Below are 21,627 nucleotides of genomic sequence, written 5' to 3'. Positions count from 1 at the left end.
CAAAAAGACCTGGACATCCACGGAAGACAACAGTGGTGGATGATCACAGAATCATTTCCATGGTGAAGAGAAACCCCTTCACAACAGCCAAGCAAGTGAACAACACTCTCCAGGGGGTCGGCGTATCGATATCCAAGTCTACCATAAAGAGAAGACTGCATGAAAGTAAATACAGAGGGTGCACTGCAAGGTGCAAGCCACTCATAAGCTTCAAGAATAGAAAGGCTAGACTGGACTTTGCTAAAGAACATCTAAAAAAGCCAGCACAGTTCTGGAAAAACATTCTTTGGACAGATGAAACCAAGATCAACCTCTACCAGAATGATGGCAAGAAAAAAGTATGGAGAAGGCGTGGAACAGCTCATTATCCAAAGCATACCACATCATCTGTAAAATATGGTGGAGGCAGTGGGATGGCGTGCATGGCTGCCAGTGGCACTGGGACACTCGTGTTTACTGATGATGTGACACAGGACAGAAACAGCCGAATGAATTCTGAGGTGTTCAGAGACATACTGTCTGCTCAAATCCAGCTAAATGCAGTCAAATTGATTGAGTGGCATTTCATGATACAGATGGACAATGACCCAAAACATACAGCCAAAGCAAGCCAGGAGTTTATTAAAGCAAAGAAGTGGAAAATTCTTGAATGGCCAAGTCAGTCACCTGATCTTAACCCAATTGAGCAGGCATTTCATTTGTTGAAGACTAAACTTTGGACAGAAAGGCCCACAAACAAACAGCAACTGAAAGCCGCTGTAGTAAAGGCCTGGCAGAGCATTAAAAAGGAGGAAACCCAGCATCTGGTGATGTCCATGAGTTCAAGACTTCAGGCTGTCATTGCCAGCAAAGGGTTTTCAGCCAAGTATTAAAAATGAACATTTTATTTCCAGTTATTTAATTTGTCCAATTACTTTTGATCCCCTGAAATGAAGGGACAGAGTATAATGAATATTTGGACAGAGACAGCTTTTTTCTAATTTTGGTTCTGTACATTACCACTGAAATGAAGGGATTGTGTTAAAAAAATGCTTTAGTTGCCTCACTTTTTTATGCAATCTTTTTGTTCACCCCTAAAGCTGAACGTCTGCACTTTAACTGCATCTGAGTTGTTTCATTTAAAATTCATTGTGGTAATGTACAGAATGAAAATTAGAAAAAAAGTTGTCTGTGTCCAAATATTTATGGACCTAACTGTATTTCCATGAAAAGCTGATTCCAAGATTAAGAAAGGCATTTTTGTTGGTCCTCAAATCAAACAATTCATCAAAGACAAGTGTTTCAAATATTTGCTAGTAGGGCTGGAGGAAATCGCATGGAAGGCTTATTCAAGGATGTTGCTGAGAATTTTGTTGTGTTAAAGTCAATCTGAAATTATATTTGTGTTCACCTGGAAGCTCTATCATAATCACCAAAGAATTTTCAGGAAGCCAAATGTCTGAAAAATGTTGTTATCTAGAGTAATTTATTATGTATTCAGTGCTTTCTCAAACTCAGCGTCTTTGCAATTACACCATTGCCTTCTCACATGGAACATCAACTGATGAAGTGATCTTTGATAAGCTAGGAGACGGAAAAATATGCTGAAAGTTAATTCCATGCTGAATAAGAAAAGAAAAACATGAAAACCATTGGGACTTTGCCCTGTAATTTTATTGTTCAGCTGTTTATTTTCTTTGTGGATTTGCTGAACATTTCCTTATGGCACAAGCTCACACTCATAATGGGTCCAATCTCATATGGGGCCTGTTTAGCCTAACCAGTTAGCCTAACACAAATCTCTTTGGTGATTTGTGAGGACAAACAGCACTCAAATTAAAACCCACTGAGGCTTTAAACCAAGGGCAATGGATCAATGAGGTAAGGGTGCTAAGCACTATACCAACATGCTTCACACACTTTGACCATTTTGGAGTTACCAACTGCCATTAATCCTCATAGTTTAAAAGGCCAACGTCGGAGCCCAAGATAGTCATATACATTTGCTAGTTGAGTTGAGTATGTAACCACTGTAAATAACTCAAATATAAATCAGGTTCTCTTACCTCAAAGTGGAACCCGCTATTTCGCTATGGCTACTTGTACATTTTACACATACATCCATTCACAAATCTACTCAACAGATGTCACACACTTGCATTCACTCATGCCTTGGCCAATTTACTGGTGCTAGTTGTGAGCATGGAAAAATATCAATAAGATTCTAGATCATTAGCTATGTAAAAATGAAAATCAAAAAATGTTATAGACTAGCCTAACAATGTGATCTAAAAATGGTGAACATAAAGAAATAACTAACATCTTTAGGGAATGTTACGTGTCTATACACATTGGAGTGCAATAAAGAAAAATGTTCTGAAAACAAATTGCTTGCTAAAATAGAATTGCTACGGGTCAATACACTACTTATAAAAAGGCTGGATGGACCACTGAGGCTCGTTGAAAGCTAAGATGCTATCATTTCTTTAAGTAGGAAGCTGCAGGGCCAGATGGCTATCCAGCAGAATTTTATAAAAAGCTGCCTGTTAAATTAGCCTTGTTTACGGTTGCAGTGTCTAAGGAAACTAGAGGAGATGACATCTTTCCAAAAACGCTTTACCAGACGTTAATGATGCCTTTCCAAAGAAGAATAAATTACAGACCACTTTTGCTACTCAATAATCACTTTAAGATCCTGACCAAAATAATTTTGCTAAAAATTATGAGAAAAAGCTCCCTTCTATTAGATCTAACCAGATTTATTTAATCTACACATCTATAGTCTAAACCTTTGACAATTACTTAGTGTAGTATATACAGTGTGTGGACACTAGAGGGTGCTGCAGCTCCTCAAACCTAGAACACAAGTTCAGTCACACAGTCAAAAGGCTTCAATAAAAGTCATTTTATTAAATCTAATGCCTTATGCAGGTTTCAGTACTCCTTTCACAAGCTTTCCTCCACAATAAATCCTCCATCTCTCCTCCAGGCAAGTTTTGTCCACCTCCTCCAGACTCAGCTCACCTTTATGAGGCCAGATTGCTTCTTTTATCCCAGGACCCGGGAGTGCTTTCTGTGTCATGTGACCACAGCCTGGCTGCACTTCTGAGTCAGGTGGAACCTCCTTTGAGGTGTGTACCTTTCTTATAGCTCTCTCTGGTGACCCCCACACACCCTGATAGGGTTAACCTCCGAGACTTCAGGTCCCAAGGTGTCCTGCAGGAGTATGAATGGGAGCTGTACCTGAGAGAAGCAGCCACCTAGTGTATTGAGGGAATAAACAACCTCCAACACAGTCCTTTCCTGTCTTTCAATTTTATCCCAGGAAGGAAAGGTACTGACTACACATCTGGCTGGGATGCCTGTCCATGCACCTGGGGCTTCCCATCCAGGAAAGAAACTTTCTTCTTTCTTGGTCGGGATGCCCTTCCATCCACCTGGGGCCTCCCATCTGGGTATTTTTTGGTCAGGATGCCTGTCCATACACCCAGGGCCTCCTGTCCATGTAAGGCACCTTCCCCTCTCCTGGTCTGGATGCCTGTCCATCCTGTTTGATATTTACAGATATCTGGAAAAAATATTAGGGCGGCATGGTGGTGCAGTGGTAGCATTGCTGCCTCGCAGTTAAGAGACCTGGGTTCGCTTCCCGGGTCCTCCCTGCGTGGAGTTTGCATGTTCTCCCCATGTCTGCATGGGTTTCCTCCGGGCGCTCCGGTTTCCTCCCACAGTCCAAAGACATGCAGGTTATGTGGATTGGCGATTCTAGCTTGGTGTTTGTGTGTGTCCTGCGGTGGGTTGGCACGCTGCCCAGGACTGGTTCCTGCCTTGTGCCCTGTGTTTAGCTGGGATTGGCTCCAGCAGACCCCCGTGACCCTGTAGTTAGGATTCAGCGAGTTGGAAAATGGATGGAAAAAATATTCCCCTCCTTGGAAGTTTTCACATTTTGTTATACAATATTGAATCAAAGTGGACAACATGCTTAATGGTGGATTTAATTGGGTTTATTTTACACTGAACAACATAAAAAGACTCTTTATTATCAAAGTGAAAAGAGATCTCTGCAAAGTGATCTAAATTAATTACCAATATAAATCACAAAACGAGTGATTGCATTCTCACAAACCCCCTTTAAGTCTGCATTTAGCAGATGTGCCTTTGATGGCCATGACACTCTTGAGTCTGTGTACACAGGTTTCTTTTTCAAGCTCTGTCAGGTTGCATGAGGATTGCAAGTGAACAGCCTTTTTCACACTTTTTTCTACCCATAAATTTGCAGTTGGATTGAGACCTGGACTCTGACTTAGCCACTCAAGAACATTAACGTTGCTGCTTTCAAGCCATTCCTTTGTGGCTTTGGCTTTATGTTTGAGGTCTTTGTCTTGCCGAAAACAATTCTTCCAAAGTGCATTTTATTTGCAAATTGCATCAGGTTTTCTGCCAGGATTGCCCTGTATGTTTCTCCATTCATTTTACCCCTTACCCTTACAAACCTTCTAGGGCCTGCTGCAGAGAAGCATCCCTGAAGCTTGATGCTGCCACCACCATGACAGGGATGATGTGTTTTTGATAAGGTGTAACTTGGCATTTAGCCTGATGGCCACAAATCTCAATTTTATTCTCATTAGACAATAGAATTTTCTTCCATCTGACTTTCATAATCTCCCATGTGCCTTCAGTGAAACACTAGGCAAGATGTCATGTGTGTTTTTTCTCTTTGCCTCATTCCCATAAAGCTGCGACTGGTGAAACACCTGGACAACAGGTCTGTCTGTCCACTCTAATTCACTGTAACTTGTAACTCCTTTAGAGTTTTCAGGCATCCCTCAGTAATCATCTTCTTGCACAATCACTTGTTTTTTGTGTTTGGCTGCTCTAGACAGATTTACTCTTTCATTTTCTTAATGATTGATTTAACTAGACTCTAAGGGATATTGAATGAGTTAAGTATTTTCGTGTCTCCTTTCCCGGACTTGTGCTTTTCAGTCACCTTCTCACAGAGTTGCTTGAAGCGTTCTTTTGTCTTCATTGTGTAGGTTAGCTCACCATACTGACTCACCACAAGTTGGACCTTTCAGATAAGGTGCATTTAGACAACAATTCATTTAAAGCCCTTGAATACTGACAGGTGTTCTCCATTGCCCTAATTCATTGAAGTAATTCATTGATGATTTAGATATGTCATAATAAAGGGGCGAATACTTATTTGTTTCAATTATTTATATGAATTTAGGCTGCCTGGCCAGAGATCTCTGTTCGCTTAGACATTACAAAGTCTTTTCCTGTTGATCAGTGTCAGTATAGCCAAATTAAATCCACTGTGGCTCAGTGTTGTATAGAAATAAACTTCCATCAGTTGAATACTTTTTAAAGGATCTGTATACATACGGGTCCTAAGTTGCCAGAGGTCTACCTAACTGCTGATTCCTACCTTGCACTTGATTCTGCCACAATGGGCTCCATGCCCATCAACCTTGATCTGAGTTAGTCAAGTCAAGTTGGGGAGCATGCACTGGTACAGTGTGTTGCTGCACTCACTACATGACGAAACAACTCAGGATCCCAGTTGGCAACCCCCCAGGCAGACACGCGGTCCTGTCCCACCCTCCAGAAATGACCCTCTATCTGCCACAGCCAGGTGTTATGTGGGTGACCTCTTGACCTGGTCGAGCTACTCGGGTCCCCAACAATGAGGATCTTACGAGCTGGATCACCCTCGGGGAAACATACCACATGGCCGTAGTGCCGTAACTGACTCTCCCTCACAATGCAGGTAATATGCCTAATTCGGGACTCCATGAGCAACCGCTCATTTGACACAAAGTCAAACCAATGGTACCCAAGGATTTTCTGGAGAGACACAGTACCAAAGCAATCCAGTCTTTATCTCAGGTCACTAGATAGCTACAATGTCTCGCAATCATATAGCAAGACAGGAAGCACCAGGACTCTAAAGACTTGGACTTTCGTCCTTTTGCATAGATATTTCAGATCGCCCCACACCCTTTTCCAGTGACCCCATGACCCCTCATGCCCTTCGAATCCGTCTACTGACTTCATAGGAAGACTCACCAGAGACATGAATGTCACTGCCAAGGTACAGTAAGTAAAGCCCTCGGGAGCCCCATGCCCGGAAGAGTCGAAACCATTGGAGAGCCAATGGGGTCTGGTCTGTTGGGGATTGGAACTGGTGTGGTGCTGAAGCATCGCCTGCTGCACAGCAGCACTCGGGTCCCAATTATCTAAGTTAGGCATGTATGCTAATAAATTAATTGCTCAGATCTCTTCCAAGTAATCATACAGCACAACATATTTTTTGGTATCGTGGTTGTCAACGTGCAGTAAGTTTCTCAGGGCAGTGTTAACAAAAATGTATTTATTATAAAAAGACCACACTAATGTCTCTTTATGAAGACAGAAGGGCAGGCTTACTGGAATGATTGCCACTGAAAGTGTGTTAATAGGAGCTAAGAGCTTTGCTTTGTTTTAAGCGATTACATAACAAAGAGCAGTGCATGAATGCAGCTTTAATATAATATTCCACAGCAGATTGTATCTTATAAAACAGTCTCTTCTGACATTTGAGTTCTGTGAAGATTTATTGTGCTTTGGGAATTTCAGTGGAATGTTGTATAACACAAATTCAACTCTTGGAAAAATTAGTGCCGCCTCAGCACTGCCTGCCCAAAATGAGCATGTTGTCTTCTGCATCAGATGCTTCTTTATAATTAGAATTTTGAGGACTCTAATCAGATTCAAAAATTGCTTGTGTGAATGGATGTTTAGGCAGTTTATTTTTATGTTACAAAGATGTTATACCAGATGTAGCCATAGATAAAAAATATATATAGTTGTGTTTTTATAAACCATATCATGTTTTTGCAAATGCCAACTCAATGTAAGACATTTTCAGCGAATAAGTTAGACGCCTCATTTGTTCTTTTGCAGTTCTTTATCCCGTTGAAGGCCAATAAGTTAACAGGCTGTGTATTTGAAGCTTTCGTGTATTCTCACTCTTCTTAACCCATGTTAAGAACCTCGTTCTGAATGTACCTGTCAGTCTGTGGGTTTTAGCAGATACCCAGATATTATAGGAAGTATGTATATTCAGCCATTTATTTTACATTTAGGCCACCATTCAATTCAGATCTTTTTTATTTATTTCCCTGCATCCCTCATATGCTTCAAGTTCCTGGTCCTTATTTTGTTCTTTTATAATACTTCTAAAATTTTGATTTCTCCTCTATTCCTTTTGGATTCCTAATTAAGATGGATATTTTTGATTACTGCCTTAAAAGTCCAGCTGCTAAACCACTGGACCCCACTGCCCACTGATCAACAAACACAAATATCCCCTCTGCTGATCTTTCCATAATGAAGATTAATAATTTCCGTATGTGACTAATACCTGTGCCAAGACTCTGCCGCTACATGACTTGAATCTTCAAGATGATTCTCAGTAATGCATAATTTTTTCCTGGGCATTCTAATCAAGAGTGCTTAAGGCAGGGACATTTGGGTTGTTTTTCAAATCCTTTAGTGTTTACAAAGCTACAGCAACATATTTTGTCCTTACTTCACCTTTCTTTTTCAAGGCAAAATATGTTTTAATTCAAATCTGCAATAACATTTTACTTCTTTTTTGAAATCTATGGTATAATATGTGACAATGAAAGCAAGACCCTGAGTGGTCACAACCCTAATACAGCCCAGCTATGAGCCATCCATCCATTTTCTGGCATGCATATCCAGTTCAGGACCATACGGAGCAGGTGTCTATCCCAATAGGCAGTAACCAACCCTCCATGGGCTGCCAGTCCTCTGCAGGGTACACTCATGTACACATCCACAATTACTTGGGCAGAGTCAGTTTACAGCCACCAGCTCACTTAACGCACATTTTTGAGATGTGGGAGGAAGGCCAAAGTGTTCAGAGAACCACCCAGAGAAAGCTAAACTACATATCCTCTCCCAGCAGCCTCAATTAATTGTGACTGATTTTGTTAAATTAACAGTAGTAGTTAAGTGGTAGTGTTATTATAAATCGCAAGGTGCATCAGGCAAGATGTCAACATCACCCTGATAAACTGAGCTGTGTATTACATTTCCAATCACATTTGTGTGCTTGGTATGGTGGTTGTCTTAATATGGCCCAGGAGGAATCAACATACAAAGACAATCTTTTACAAGTCAGTAACAAACACACAAAATGGAAGGAATAGTTGGAGCCTTTTTGACTACTGTCCAGTGTGGCTTCCTGCATTGTATCCAAAGCTGCCAGGGTGGCCTATAGTTCCCAGACCAGGAAATTAATTAAAGCAACGCTCCATCCAAAAATGATATATTTTTAATATGTTACTTACCTCTTGTAGTTTGTAGTGATGGCCAGGAAAAATTTAGTGACTGCTTTAGTTTAGGTACTGCAAAAATGCATCTATTACTCATGGAAGTCCTTCTCCTCCTTGACCTGTCCGCTGCCTTTGACACTATTGACCATGAGATATTGCTGATGCGGCTTGAACATCTTGTTGGGCTTAAAGAGGCTGCTCTTATAGATAGATAGATAGATAGATAGATAGATAGATAGATAGATAGATAGATAGATAGATAGATAGATAGATAGATAGATAGATAGATAGATAGATAGATAGATAGATAGATAGATAGATAGATAGATAGATAGATAGATAGATAGATAGATAGATACTTTATTAATCCCAAGGGGAAATTCACATAATCCAGCAGCAGTATACTGTTACAAAAAAACAATATTAAATTAAAGAGTAATAAAAAGGTATTTAAAAACAGACAATAACTTTGAATAATGTTAGCATTTACCCCCCTGGGTGGAATTGAAGAGTCGCATAGTGTGGGGGAGAAGCGATCTCCTCAGTCTGTCAGTGGAGCAGGACGGTGATGGCAGTCTGTCACTGAAGCTGCTCCTCTGTCTGGAGATGATACTGTTCAGTGGATGCAGTTGATTCTCCATGATTGACTGGAGCTTGCTCAGCGCCCGGCGCTCTGCCACAGACGTTAAACTGTCCAGCTTCATTCCTACAATAGAGCCTGCCTTCCTAACAAGTTTGTCCAGGTGTGAGGCGTCCTTAATCTTTATGCTGCCTCCCCAGCACACCACCGCGTAGAAGAGGGCACTTGCTACAACCGTCTGGTAGAACATCTGCAGCATCTTATTGCAGATGTTGAAGGACGCCAACCTTCTAAGGAAGTATAGTTGGTTATAACCTTTCTTACACAGTGCATCAGTATTGGCAGTCCAGTCCAATTTATCATCCAGCTGCACTCCCAAGTATTTATATGTCTTCACCCTCTGGAGGGTCTGGTCCATGAGGAGCCTGGGCCTCCTAAAATTCACTATCAGTTCCTTGGTCTTGCTGGTGTTCAGGTGTAAGTGGTTTGAGTCACACCATTTAACAAAGTCTTTGATTAGCTTCCTATACTCCTCCTCCTCCTGCCCACTCCTGATGCAGCCCACGATAGCAGTGTCATCAGCGAACTTTTGCACATGGCAGGACTCCGAGTCATATTGGAAGTCTGATGTATATAGGCTGAACAGGAGCGGAGAAAGTACAGTCCCTTGCAGTGCTCCTGTGTTGCTGACCACAACGTCAGACCTTAACTGGTTCAGGTCATATTTAATACTTTAAATTCCTATTTTTTGTCTACTGCTCCTCTTAAATATGGTGTTCCTCAGGGATCCATTTTGGGTCATATTTTATTCTCTATATACCTTCATCCTATTGGAGCTATTTTTAGGAAATGTAACATTTCTTTTCACTGCTATGCTGATGATACTCAGGTTTATATTCCTATCTGCAACTCTGCAATAAATCAACTCCACAACTGCCTTTCTGAACTTAGATCCTGGATGGCTAATAATTTTCTTGATCTGAATCAAAATAAAATGGAGGTGCTTATAGTAGGTCCATCAGCTAAAGCCCAAATTGGTCTTGGACTTCTTGGCTCTTTCTCTGTCTTTTGCAAACCTCAGGTCCACAATCTTGGTGTTATCTTTGACAATAACCTCTCTTTTGAGAAACAAGTAAATTCTGTAGTCAAGAGTTGCTTTTTCCAGCTTCATCTATTAGGTAAGATCAAGCCTTTTTTATCTTCTAGGGATCTTGAGAAAGCTACTCATGCTTTTATTTTTTCTTGCCTTGATTACTGCAACTCGCTGTATTCTGGGATTAGCAAATCCCTGATACGCAGGTTACAGTTGGTCCAGAATGCTGCCGCTCGCTTTCTGGTTGGGGCAAGAAAGTATGACTCCGTTTCTCCTATTTCGGCTTCTTTACACTGGCTGCCTGTCAGTTTTCAAACTGATTGTAAAATCTTGTTGCTACTTTTTAAATCTTTACATGTACTTGCTCCTACCTATTTATCCGAATTGTGTGTTTTATACCAGCCATCCAGAGTGCTTAGATCGTCTGGTCAGTTGTTTCTTGTTGTCCCTCGTACCAAGTGTAAAACTAAGGGGGACACAGCATTTGCAGCTGCTGCTCCTCGCCTGTGGAGCTCTTTACCTCATCACATAAAGGAGTCGTCTACAACTGAACTGTTCAAAACGAGATTAAAGACTCATTTCTATTCACTTGCATTCCGTGACTTTCAGTAATACTGATGGTTTCCGCATTGTGATTATATAATATTATTTCTATTTATTATGTATTTTATTTATGTTAAACAATGCTTGGCAACTATAAAATATGTGGAAGCATCCACAGATAAATGAGAACAATCTCACATTATTCATTCTACATAATCCACATCAGTTATCCAGTTGTATGCTCAAAATCTGCAAAGCACATGCATTTCTTTGCTAAAACATTGTTAAATAGATATTTTCAGAAAAAATACATGCACATCATGAACAGGAAAGGAAATAACATGGGACTGCCTTAAAGATAATTAATCTGAATTAAAGATAAGCCTCTGAACCAATGAATGAAGGGGAGAGGCAGATCTTTAATTCAATAAGGCAATCCCAAAGGACATGTGTTTCCTAATTATCATGTGAGCTGATTTTTCCAGATGTATATATTTAACAATATTTTTGCAAATATTGAGCTCAGAACTGAATAACTGACATGTGAATTATGTAACACAATTTTTTTTCTTTTGTTCTATGGCCATTTTTTTGCATTGCTTCCCATTGTACAGAATTGGTCACCATTGGCGTGTATTCTATAATAAATTCTTTTTGTCTCTATTCTGCATGAAAACAGGAGATTTAAAATTTTCTGCCTCTGTCACTATGAAATACATAGGGTAATTAACAAAGAAAAAATCATTTTTGGGTGGAGTATTCATTTAAGCATGTTTAAAAATTAAAAGATTGAACGATAGTTTTAGTTGCTTTCATTTTCCACTATTAGGATACTTTCTCCTCAGTTGGAGTAATAGCTTTGATGTCACCTTTTGTAAGATGGCATATAGGTTATGAAAATGAGACCAAAATTGTAGCTTAGAAGAATATGATTTGCCTCAATGGAAAGAAGAGAAGTGGATTTGAAGTTTGAAGAGTCACGGGGGAAAATCCAGGTGCAGCAGTGACTTTTATAGCTGTAAATTGCCTTTATGCAGATAATTTAAATTATCTATAAGAACTACAAACACCTGCATCTTATTTTTCAAAAGGCACTGACATCTGAGCCTCTTTTATACACAGAAAAGTTTAAACAGGCAACATTGTTTACTTGACAATCAGAAACCTGAGATATGACTCACATCGTTGTAGATCTTAAAGGGAACGTTCATCATTTATTATATGGGCACTCATTGAAAACACTTCTAGCAGCGGTGGTAATACCCCATTATTTATATATTTCTTGTATAAAAATTGTTTAATTATACACATGTAAAACTTCTTCACTCCTTCCCTATTCTGCAATGGTGATTACTTAATGGTAATTTTTTTCAAGTGAGCTTTTTCTTAAGTTCATTGTAAAGTTATAATTTCTGTTTCTAGTACCTTAGACATGTCAGTTACAAATTGCACTGTTTCATCTGGTATGGTAACAACATGTGAAATAAGATCTTTCAAGCCAGATGTTTCATGTGAAGGTCTCCCAAGTTGTTGATTCTATTTGGACAATGCAGATATCATTTTTTACCCAAAAAATACCTGTGTTAGTTAAAAAAAAAGTGTTACTACAGAAGATTATTCCTGACACTCCAAAAAAAAAAAAACAGAAAATTTCACAAAGTATTGAATTTATTTGCAAAGACATTGCCTGTTGGGCTCTATAACAGTATGCACATGTATGCTCTGGCTGTATAGTAACAGCAAGTGAAGAAGAGTTTAAGCAATCAAGTGAAAATAACTGAAGAAAAGTTATAAGTTCATGTTTAATCCTGCATGTGCTGAGGGATACATTTAATTTGCCCAGTGGGTGTGAGGCAAGAATCAAATGTGGTGGACATGCACCGGTCCTTTACAGGGCTCAACCACACACTAAAGCAGAACAGAGTGTGCTGCATGCCATCCAGTAACATAAACCTGTTAATAAAATGTCAGTTTAGTTTTAATCCAATTATTTGTGATAGACAGTGAGATCTGATGGCGCAGCAGCCAATGTTCAAACTAAATCTTCAGGCCTTGCAATGAAGACATTAGAGCACATGAAGGGCTAAACATATTTATAAAAAACAAAGAAAATGATCAAATTTGGCTGTGCTTTTGGTCAGTTCCATGATGGTGCATATCTGTGCTTAGGATTTAATAACAAATACTGGACAGTGAAATGCACCGTTCTTTCATATAAAAAAAAAGAAAAAGTAACATAAAAGTGAACCACTGTTTGTAGCACATTACATATCATAATATGTAACTATATAACCTATTTAATTACTTTTAAAAGTAACTTTTCCCAACACTGGATATAAAGTAATACTAAGCTCTCACCTCATTTTATTACATAAACTCAAGAAATGACAGCCCATACTGATTGAAATAGTGATTGCTTATTGGGTTACATCTGGAAACATCATTTTGTCTGCTTTTTATTTTCATGAATTTCTTGAATGGCTTTTTGTTTGAATTAGTGTTGAGTTGGTACTAAAATGTTCACTTTGGCATCGGTACCTGGCTGCAGAACTCAGCACCAGTACCAGATCAGTACCAAACCAAATAACAGACAGCTTGTCATTAGCCTCACCCTCATTTCACTACAGCCTCTCTGCCCTGCTGCACAATCGTGTGCCTTCCTGCCTCGCCACACCCTGCAAATAAGTTCAAGGACCAAGGGGTTGTGTAGTTGGGGCTTCCCACTCCAGTGCATTTATATATGAATGGTGAATTGATGACTCGAGCTAGGTGTAATCTTTATTTTTCATCGAAGAGCAGGGGAGGTTTAACAGCTACGATCTCACTAATAAACGGCTGAGCACGAGGTGTTTGAAAAAGTACCAAAATTAATGAACATTTTTTAAATTCTCAAAACATCAACCAGAAATTCATGTGAACTGAACAGAAAGAGAGTGTGAGATGCTGAAAATGTTCATAGCGTATGAAGAAACTACTTCTAGAACAGACTGCCGAGACATGTAGTTGAAGCTGAAACCTTGAGAACCTTTAAGAAGAATCTGGACAAGATACTGAGGACATTTAGCTATTAGCTAAACAAACGGGTTTGGTGGACTGAATGGTCTCCTCTCGTTTGTCAAATTTCTTAAGTTCTGAGGTTCTACCAGAGGTCCAGAGTGGAAAATGTATATGGAAGCATAGTAGATAGAAAGTTTTAAGTGTGCAGGTGGTCTTTTTATCTCATTGTATTCTATTTACTAATAATAAAGAACAAATAAAATGAATTGTAGTGTGTCTCCTGTTTCTCAAAGAAGACATGATACTTTTTTTTATTGAAAATGTAAGGAGTAATGAAACATTAGAGTGTGCGTTCCAATGTGGGTGCATTATTTGGAAGTGATAAACTGATTTATTTCTTATTTTATGTCTTATAGACCAGTAGGAATTGGTGGGTCTGAAAGAAAACAGTTTACAGACACATTTAAGTTTGGCAGTATGAAGAAGTACATTCTTGTGTTTTTTAAATTACGATATGTAAAACATTACATAAAAAATGTAATTCTGATATTTCATATACAGATAAAGTGTGATACATCTCATAATATACTTGGTCTTGAATTTTAGACTTATCAAAAATTTGCATTTACATGTTTATAAATGGGGCAGCATGGTGGCGCAGTGGTAGCGCTGCTACCTCGCAGTTAGGAGACCCGGGTTCACTTCCCAGGTCCTCCCTGTGTGGAGTTTGCATGTCCTCCCCATGTCTGCGTGGGTTTCCACCGGGCGCTCTGGTTTCCTCCCACAGTCCAAAGACATGCAGGTTAGGTTCATTGGCGTTTCTAAATTGGCCCTAGTGTGTGTTTGTGTGTGTCCTGCAGTGGGTTGGCACCCTGCCCAGGATTGGTTCCTGCCTTGTGCCCTGTGTTGGCTGGGATTGGCTCCAGCAGACCCCTGTGGGGTCAGCGGGTTGGAAAATGGATGGATGGATGGATGTTTATAAATTCAATTTTATAAATGTATAAGCAATATTCTGTATATTGAAACATAAGGAAATGGGTCCTAGTGAGTGTTATAGTGATCCCAAACTATATGTCAAAAAGGTTGAATTTTCCCTTCATTATGTTCACATATTCATGGCTTCACCTTTTCACTACAGTTAATCCATTGTAAATTACACACACCTTTACTTGCTTTCAGAGTAATGCATCCAGCATGCATGTTCAAACAAACAGATAAAGGTCAGGTTGTTTTGTTCTCGATGATCAAATATTACAATTGTCTTATTAACAGGGACATCTTTTGTCACACTGAGAAATGTTAGTTGTGGTTGAAAGTATAAAGTTCATACAAAATTATGATGCAGAGCATTAAAATGTGTAAACAGAATTGGGTTCTTTGAAACTCGAGAGGGTGAATTTGTTTCTATGCCCCCCTCTGTCCTGACTGCTTTCTTCTTGTTTTGTCGAGCGTGTGTTTTGTGCATAAGCAACCATTTGATTTCAAGTAAAAGTGGTATACTGCAGGAGCTAAACCATAAAGAAAGTTACTAAGAAAAATTATATTTCACTTTTTGATATTCCTCACTGATACACACACATGAAACATTCAGACAGGCCATAAATATGTTGTACTTTTCCTTTAGGCAGAGATTTTCACACACAAAAGAGATTAGACCAGAGGTATGTTTCAGTCAGAGGTAGCAATTCATTTACTCGATTGACAAAATCACAAAGAAATGAATGGTGTAGCACTGACTGCAGTGTCTTCAGAAGGTATTCAGACCCCTTCAATGTTTTTTTGCATTTTGTAGCCTAATTGTTTAAGTTGATTTTTCCCTCATCAAATGTAATACTTTTCCTAGAGCTGGCTACCAGGCCAGACTGAGCAGTTTTGTTAGAATGGCAGTGGTAAGAGAGATGACAAAGAACCTGTTTGGACATGAGAGAAACTTCCAGAAGGACAACCAGCACTACAACACTCCACTAGTCTTGACTTTTTAGCAGAGTGGCCAGATGGCACATCAAAGCCCACTTGAAGTTTTTACAAAGGCACCTCACACTATGAGAAAAAAGATTCTCTGGTCTGATGAAACCAAGTTTAGCGTCAGGTTGGAAGAAAACCAGGCATCATCTATCACCTGTGCAATAATATTCAGCATCATGCAGTGGTAGGGACTGGGAGGATAGTCCGGGCTAAGAGAAACTGAACAGAGCAAAGTACAGAGATATCTTTAATGAAAACTGCTCGAAAATGCTCTGGATCTCAAACTTTGGTGCAACAGGTCAATCACTCTAAGCATAAAGCAAAGACAACACAGGAGTGGCTTAGGGTCTTCTCAGTGAATGTTCTTGAGTGGCCCAGCAAGAGAACCCAATTGAACATGTCTGTACAGGTCTGAAAATGGCTGCCCACTGATGGTCTCCGTCCTGCCAGACAGTCTGAGTGGATCTACGAAGAAAAATGTCATAAAACTGATGTGGGTCTGTGACTCATGTCTCAGAAACGTAATATGTGATCCTGGATTATGCATGCAAATAATTTATTTTTTAGGTCTAGCGGTGGCAGATTTACAGGGCAGGGGGCCCTATTAACCTTATTGGGATCCTAAAGAGACAATGATATGGATATTGCTCCCTATCCTCAGTCCTTCGAACCTGAAGGCGCCCCAGCCATCAAGGACCCTGTCCGTATACCACTATATATATATATATATATATACACATTGTGGAAGGTGACCTGGACACAGACAGACGGACAACGGTTTCTCACCCAACACACCCATTTATTATATTTACAATATTTACAGTCACGTGCACTCCCCAGTGCCTCTTGCACCGATTCCCCAATGTCCAGGCCTCACAAACTTTGTGCCTCTCTCTCCTGGCCGCCTCCAGTCGTCTCTCCAGCTCCGTCTCTCTGCCACCCGACTTCCGCCAATGACTGGAGGGAGGCGGCCCCTTAAATAGGAACCCGGATGGGCTCCAGCTGCTTCCCAGCATTCCTCCATAGCCACACCCCAGTGTGGCAGAAGTGCCAGCTGCACACCTGGAAGCCGTCGGGGTGTCCCCTGTCGTCTTCCCCCCAGCACTTCCTGGTGTGGCGGAAGTGCTGGGCTCCCGGAATATTCAGGCACCGGGGTGCTGCCTGGCGGTGGCCACGGGTCCCTACAGGGCTGGGCTTCCAAGCCCTTCACCCGAGGCCCCCAACATAACCAGCCCTCCTCCGGTCCTCCTGGGCGTCCCGGCCAGGTACTATATATATATATATATATATATATATATACACACAACAGGTTTGTCTATTAAATAACAAGACTGACAAAATAACTCACTTTTATTTATAGAACAATTCTAATGCTTTCAACATACTGTACATTCAACTACACCAATGCAGTCTTGGTTTCCACTGGTCGAAGGCGTGGAGCACATCAGTTTCTGTCAGCTGTTTTAAGACATCTGACATTTTCTTCTTTACTGCATCCATTGACTCAAAACAAGTTCTTTTAAGCACAGATTTCAATGTAGGAAAAAGAAAAAAGTCACAAAGTGCCAAGAATATGGAGGATGTTCCAGAGTAGTAATGTGTTTTGTTGGTCAAAAACTGCTTCACAGTTTTTTTCTGTGTGAGAAGGAGCATTGTCCTGATGAAGAATGAAACCATTTTTCCACAGTTCTGGCTGTTTTTTTCTGACGCTTTCTCTCAGGTTTGTCAAAACGTCCTTACAATAAAGCTGGTTTATTGTTGTGCCTTCTGGAACCCATCCTGCCAAAATACATCCTTCATGTCAAAAAACATGAGGAGCATGGCTTTGAATTCGGACTTGCTTTGACGCACGTTTTTCATTCTTGGTGATGACGGTGTTTTCCAGTGCATCGACTGTCATTTTGTTTCAGGATCATATGCGTACTGGAAGATCCAGATTTTGTCACAAGTGATGTGTTTTTGAAAAAGGTTCAGGTCCGCCTCAACTTACTGCAGAATGTCAGCACAAACTTCTTGCGGCACTCTTTTTGCTCTGGCGTGAGAACCCTAGGGACCACCTTGGCATAAAGTTTTTTCATATTGAGATCCTCATGCAAACTTTTCCACGCATTATGTTTATGGTTTTAGCTATCATTTGGCCACTGAGTTGGCAGTCTTTTTGAACCATCTGGCTAATTTTTCTGACATTTTCTTTGGTTCTTGAAGTGGAAGGTCATCTAGGGCGCTCATTGTCTTCTACGTTCTCATGTCCTATGCTGAATCTTTTGTGCCTCTGAAACACATACGCACGAGACATGCTGTCTTCCCCCGTAAGCCTCAATAAGCAATTGTAAAAAGTTTCTGTTGGTGTTTTGTTCAGTTTTTCAAAAGTTTCAAATTGACACATTGCTCAACTTTTCAATTTAGCAAGATTGCGACACACAAGGGGAAACACAACTGCATTAAACGGTGACTGACAATCAACTAAATGGCAGAGTGTTGTTGTTTGTCGTGCAGGTTTGGACAGGTTTTAATTTGTGTGGCAAGTGCTCATATTCAATTCTCACTGCTTTGTTTAGGAGATAGAAACACGGTCTCGTTATTTAATAGACAGACCTCGTATTTCTATACTGTGAAACAGTCAGCCCTCCAATCTCAAATAAAGCTGGTTCATATAGAACAAGCAGAACTTTCCTATTTTGTAAAGGCAGTGTTTAATTTTCATCATGTAAAAGTGCAGCATCACTTCCTTGCTCAGAGTTCATGGCTGTTGTTGCTGTGCCATGACCGTGTGTATCACATTCATTTGTGATCATAATGACCATTGCTGTGAATACCTGAGCACAGGTCCCTTATGCATAGGCATTTGTCTGTCATTGTCACGGTTGTATTATTTATCTTACACTTGACACTCAGGAGATGCCGCTGCTGTTCTTCTTTTTCTTCCTATGAATGGCCTCTGCAATTTTGAGTGAATATTGCTATTGTACTTTTCCCTTATGTCACATCACCTAGTAAAGTATTTTTGCTATAAGCAAAAATCTGAGCTCTGATTACTTTGCACAGGTTACCACTAATTGCACTTCACCAGTGTGTTATCATGTCATACACTTTCAATTAATACCATTATCAAGGCTCTAGCCCCCATGATCACATGAAAGGAGGACACATCCTATAGCATTTTATATATACAGTATATAAATACATACTGCACCTGTTTTTGTAGTATTTTTTAAAAATTTGGGCCCTATTTCCGAACGGAGTTCACATACCTGTAAATACACCTCCACCTTCTAAGGTACACCAGATGATTGCACTTAATATGTTTTCAGCCATTGCAGCTGAGGGCACCTCTGGCTTTGGCACAAATCATTGTTTTGATGCAGACTTTCTTGCAATCAATCCCCAAAGTTCAACTGTGAATTTTGTGCAGAACTCTCATTCACTGGCATGGAGTGGATCTATCTGTTTGACTTCAAGGATAACACCTGTTTTGTCATGGTATGGTCCTAGGGAGACACTCTTTTATTTTTCAGACTCTTGCAGAATGCTCCAAACCCCATCTATAGCCCTTGTATGTTTACTTTTACCAGCCTGGTCACTGTCGGGTATTGTAGTTAAATATCCCCCTTTCTGTAACCCCAGAGTACCACAACAGGCAGGAGAGAAATTTACATTTTTTATTCATAGATTAACTTAAAATTTCCAATTGTGCCCAAAACATACTCAGAGTAAAATTAGTGTGCTTAGGCTACCAGGTGGCTGTCCATCTTAGTATGTTGATGGCATTGCAAACATTCATTTTCTGGCTTTGACGCACCTCTTGCACAAGTGGCAGTATATTATTTACCAATGATTCACCTTTTCTGCATGACTCCCCACCAACTACCACCGACCACCTCAGTCCAGCTGTTGGCCAGCACAGACTTGTTCATGTACATTCATCTCAGCCACTAGCTTCCATTCCATCCCAGGGTACCTGTATTTGCCAGAATTGGTGCTTATGCTTCTAAAGTTTGTCCTATTTCTGGAGTCTCATACATTCCACAACCACAATGATGCACAGATTTCAACCCCCTTACCAGAAATGACATACCTCAGAGCAGCACTTAAAAAAAGTATTATCTGATCAAACAGGGTGATAAATGTGCTTGAGGTAAAACTTGCTTATCCAGCTCTCCTACCAGGTTAAGTGTTTTAATATACTGCTCAAAAGAATTAAAGGAACACTTTTTAATCAGAGTATAGCATAAAGTCAGTGAAACTTATGGGATATTAATCTGGTCAGTTAAGTAGCAGAGGGGGTTGTTAACCAGTTTCAGCTGCTGTGGTGTTAATGAAATTAACAACAGATGCACTAGAGGGGCAACAATGAGATGATCCCCAAAACAGGAATGGTTTAACAGGTGGAGGCCACTGACATTTTTCCCTCCTCATCTTTTCTGACTGTTTCTTCACTAGTTTTGCATTTGGCTACAGTCAGTGTCACTACTGGTAGCATGAGGTGATACCTGGACCTTACAGAGGTTGCACAGGTAGTCCAACTTCTCCAGGATGGCACATCAATACGTGTCATTGCCAGAAGGTTTGCTGTGTCTCCCTGCACAGTCTCAAGGGCATGGAGGAGTTCTAGGAGACAAGCAGTTACTCTAGGAGAGCTGGAGAGGGCCATAGAAGGTCCATAACCCATCAGCAGGACCAGTATCTGCTCCTTTGGGCAAGGAGGAACAGGATGAGCACTGCCAGAGCCCTACAAAATGACCTCCAGCAGGCCACTGGTGTGAATGTCTCTGACCAAACAACCAGAAAGACTTCATGAGGGTGACCCAAGGGCCCCATGTCCTCTAATGGGCCCTGAGCTCACTGCCCAGCAGCATGCAGCTCGATTGGCATTCGCCATAGAATACCAGAATTGGCAGATGCACCACTGGTGCCCTGTGCTTTTACAGATGAGAGCAGGTTCACCCTGAGCATGTGACAGAAGTGAAAGGGTCTGGAGAAGCCATGGAGAACATTATGCTGCCTGTAACATCATTCAGCATGAGCAGTTTGGTGGTGGGTTAATGATTGTCTGGGGAGGCATATCCATGGAGGGTCACACAGACCGCTACAGGCTTGACAAAGGCACCTTGGCTGCCATTAGGTATCAGGATGAAATCCTTGGACCCATTGTCAGACCCTATGCTGGTACAGTGGCTCCTGGTGCACGACAATTCCTGGCCTCATGTGGTGAGAGTATGCAGGCAGTTCCTGGAGGATGAAGGAATTGATACCATTGACTGGCCACCACACTTTCCTGACCTAAATCCAATAGAACACCTCTGAGACATTATGTTTTGGTCCATCCAATGCCACCAGGTTGCACCTCAGACTGTCCAGGAGCTCAGTGATGCCCTGGTCCAGATCTGGGAGGAGATCCCCCACAACACCATCTGCCATCTCATTAGAAGCATGCACCGATGTTGTCAGGCATGTATACAAGAACACAGGGGCCATACAAAGTGCTGCGTACAATTTTGAGTTGCTGCAATTAAATTTTGGCAAAATGGACTAGCCTGCCACATAATTTTTTCACTCTGATTTTTGGGGCGTCTTTGAATTCAGGGCTCTGTAGGTTGATCATTTTCATTTCCATCAAACGATGTGGCATCCTTTCGTTCCTAACACATTACCCAGTCTATATCAGTATAGATATCCAGGAGGATTTCTTTTTCCCATTGAGATCTGATGTGTTTTCAAAGTGTTCCTTTAATTTTTTTGAGCAGTTTATTTCCACTACAACATAATTCAGATCACTTATGATAACCCATCCCTTCTCTTTTGCATTTTACACCTGTACATAATTCCTTTAAAGCAGACCCTTATTATGTCTGTGCTACCTCCAAAGTTCCTACTATCCATTGACTCCAATAAATGTCCCATATGCCATTGTGTATTCTGACTGTTTGCTAGGGCATTTGCAGTCAGTTCTCATTTTCTGAATGTATCTTGTTATGAGGGTTTATGTTGTGTTTTAATTTGTCTTTTTAAGCACCTTATGATGATGTCTGCTGGAAATAAATAAAGATTGCTTGACATATACTTTAAACCTGACTGTGTCAAGGATAGCATGTGAAAAGCTGGTCTTACTTTTTCAAGCTCTTGAG

The 21,627-nt window shown here is 40.6% G+C and overlaps 1 protein-coding gene across 4 annotated transcripts in view; it reads left to right on the top strand.

Annotated features, from left to right (window-relative positions):
• The window catches only part of LOC120516124 (retinoic acid receptor beta-like), an 878,498-nt gene that overhangs the window by 772,583 nt on the left and 84,288 nt on the right, over positions 1–21,627 (top strand). The window lies entirely within an intron of this gene.

Source organism: Polypterus senegalus, chromosome 15, assembly GCF_016835505.1.
Source record: "Polypterus senegalus isolate Bchr_013 chromosome 15, ASM1683550v1, whole genome shotgun sequence".
In the NCBI taxonomy this organism is placed as follows: Eukaryota; Metazoa; Chordata; class Cladistia; order Polypteriformes; family Polypteridae; genus Polypterus; species Polypterus senegalus.
The sequence above is the reverse complement of the archived record's forward strand: the minus strand, read 5'-3'. Positions and strand labels throughout refer to the sequence as shown.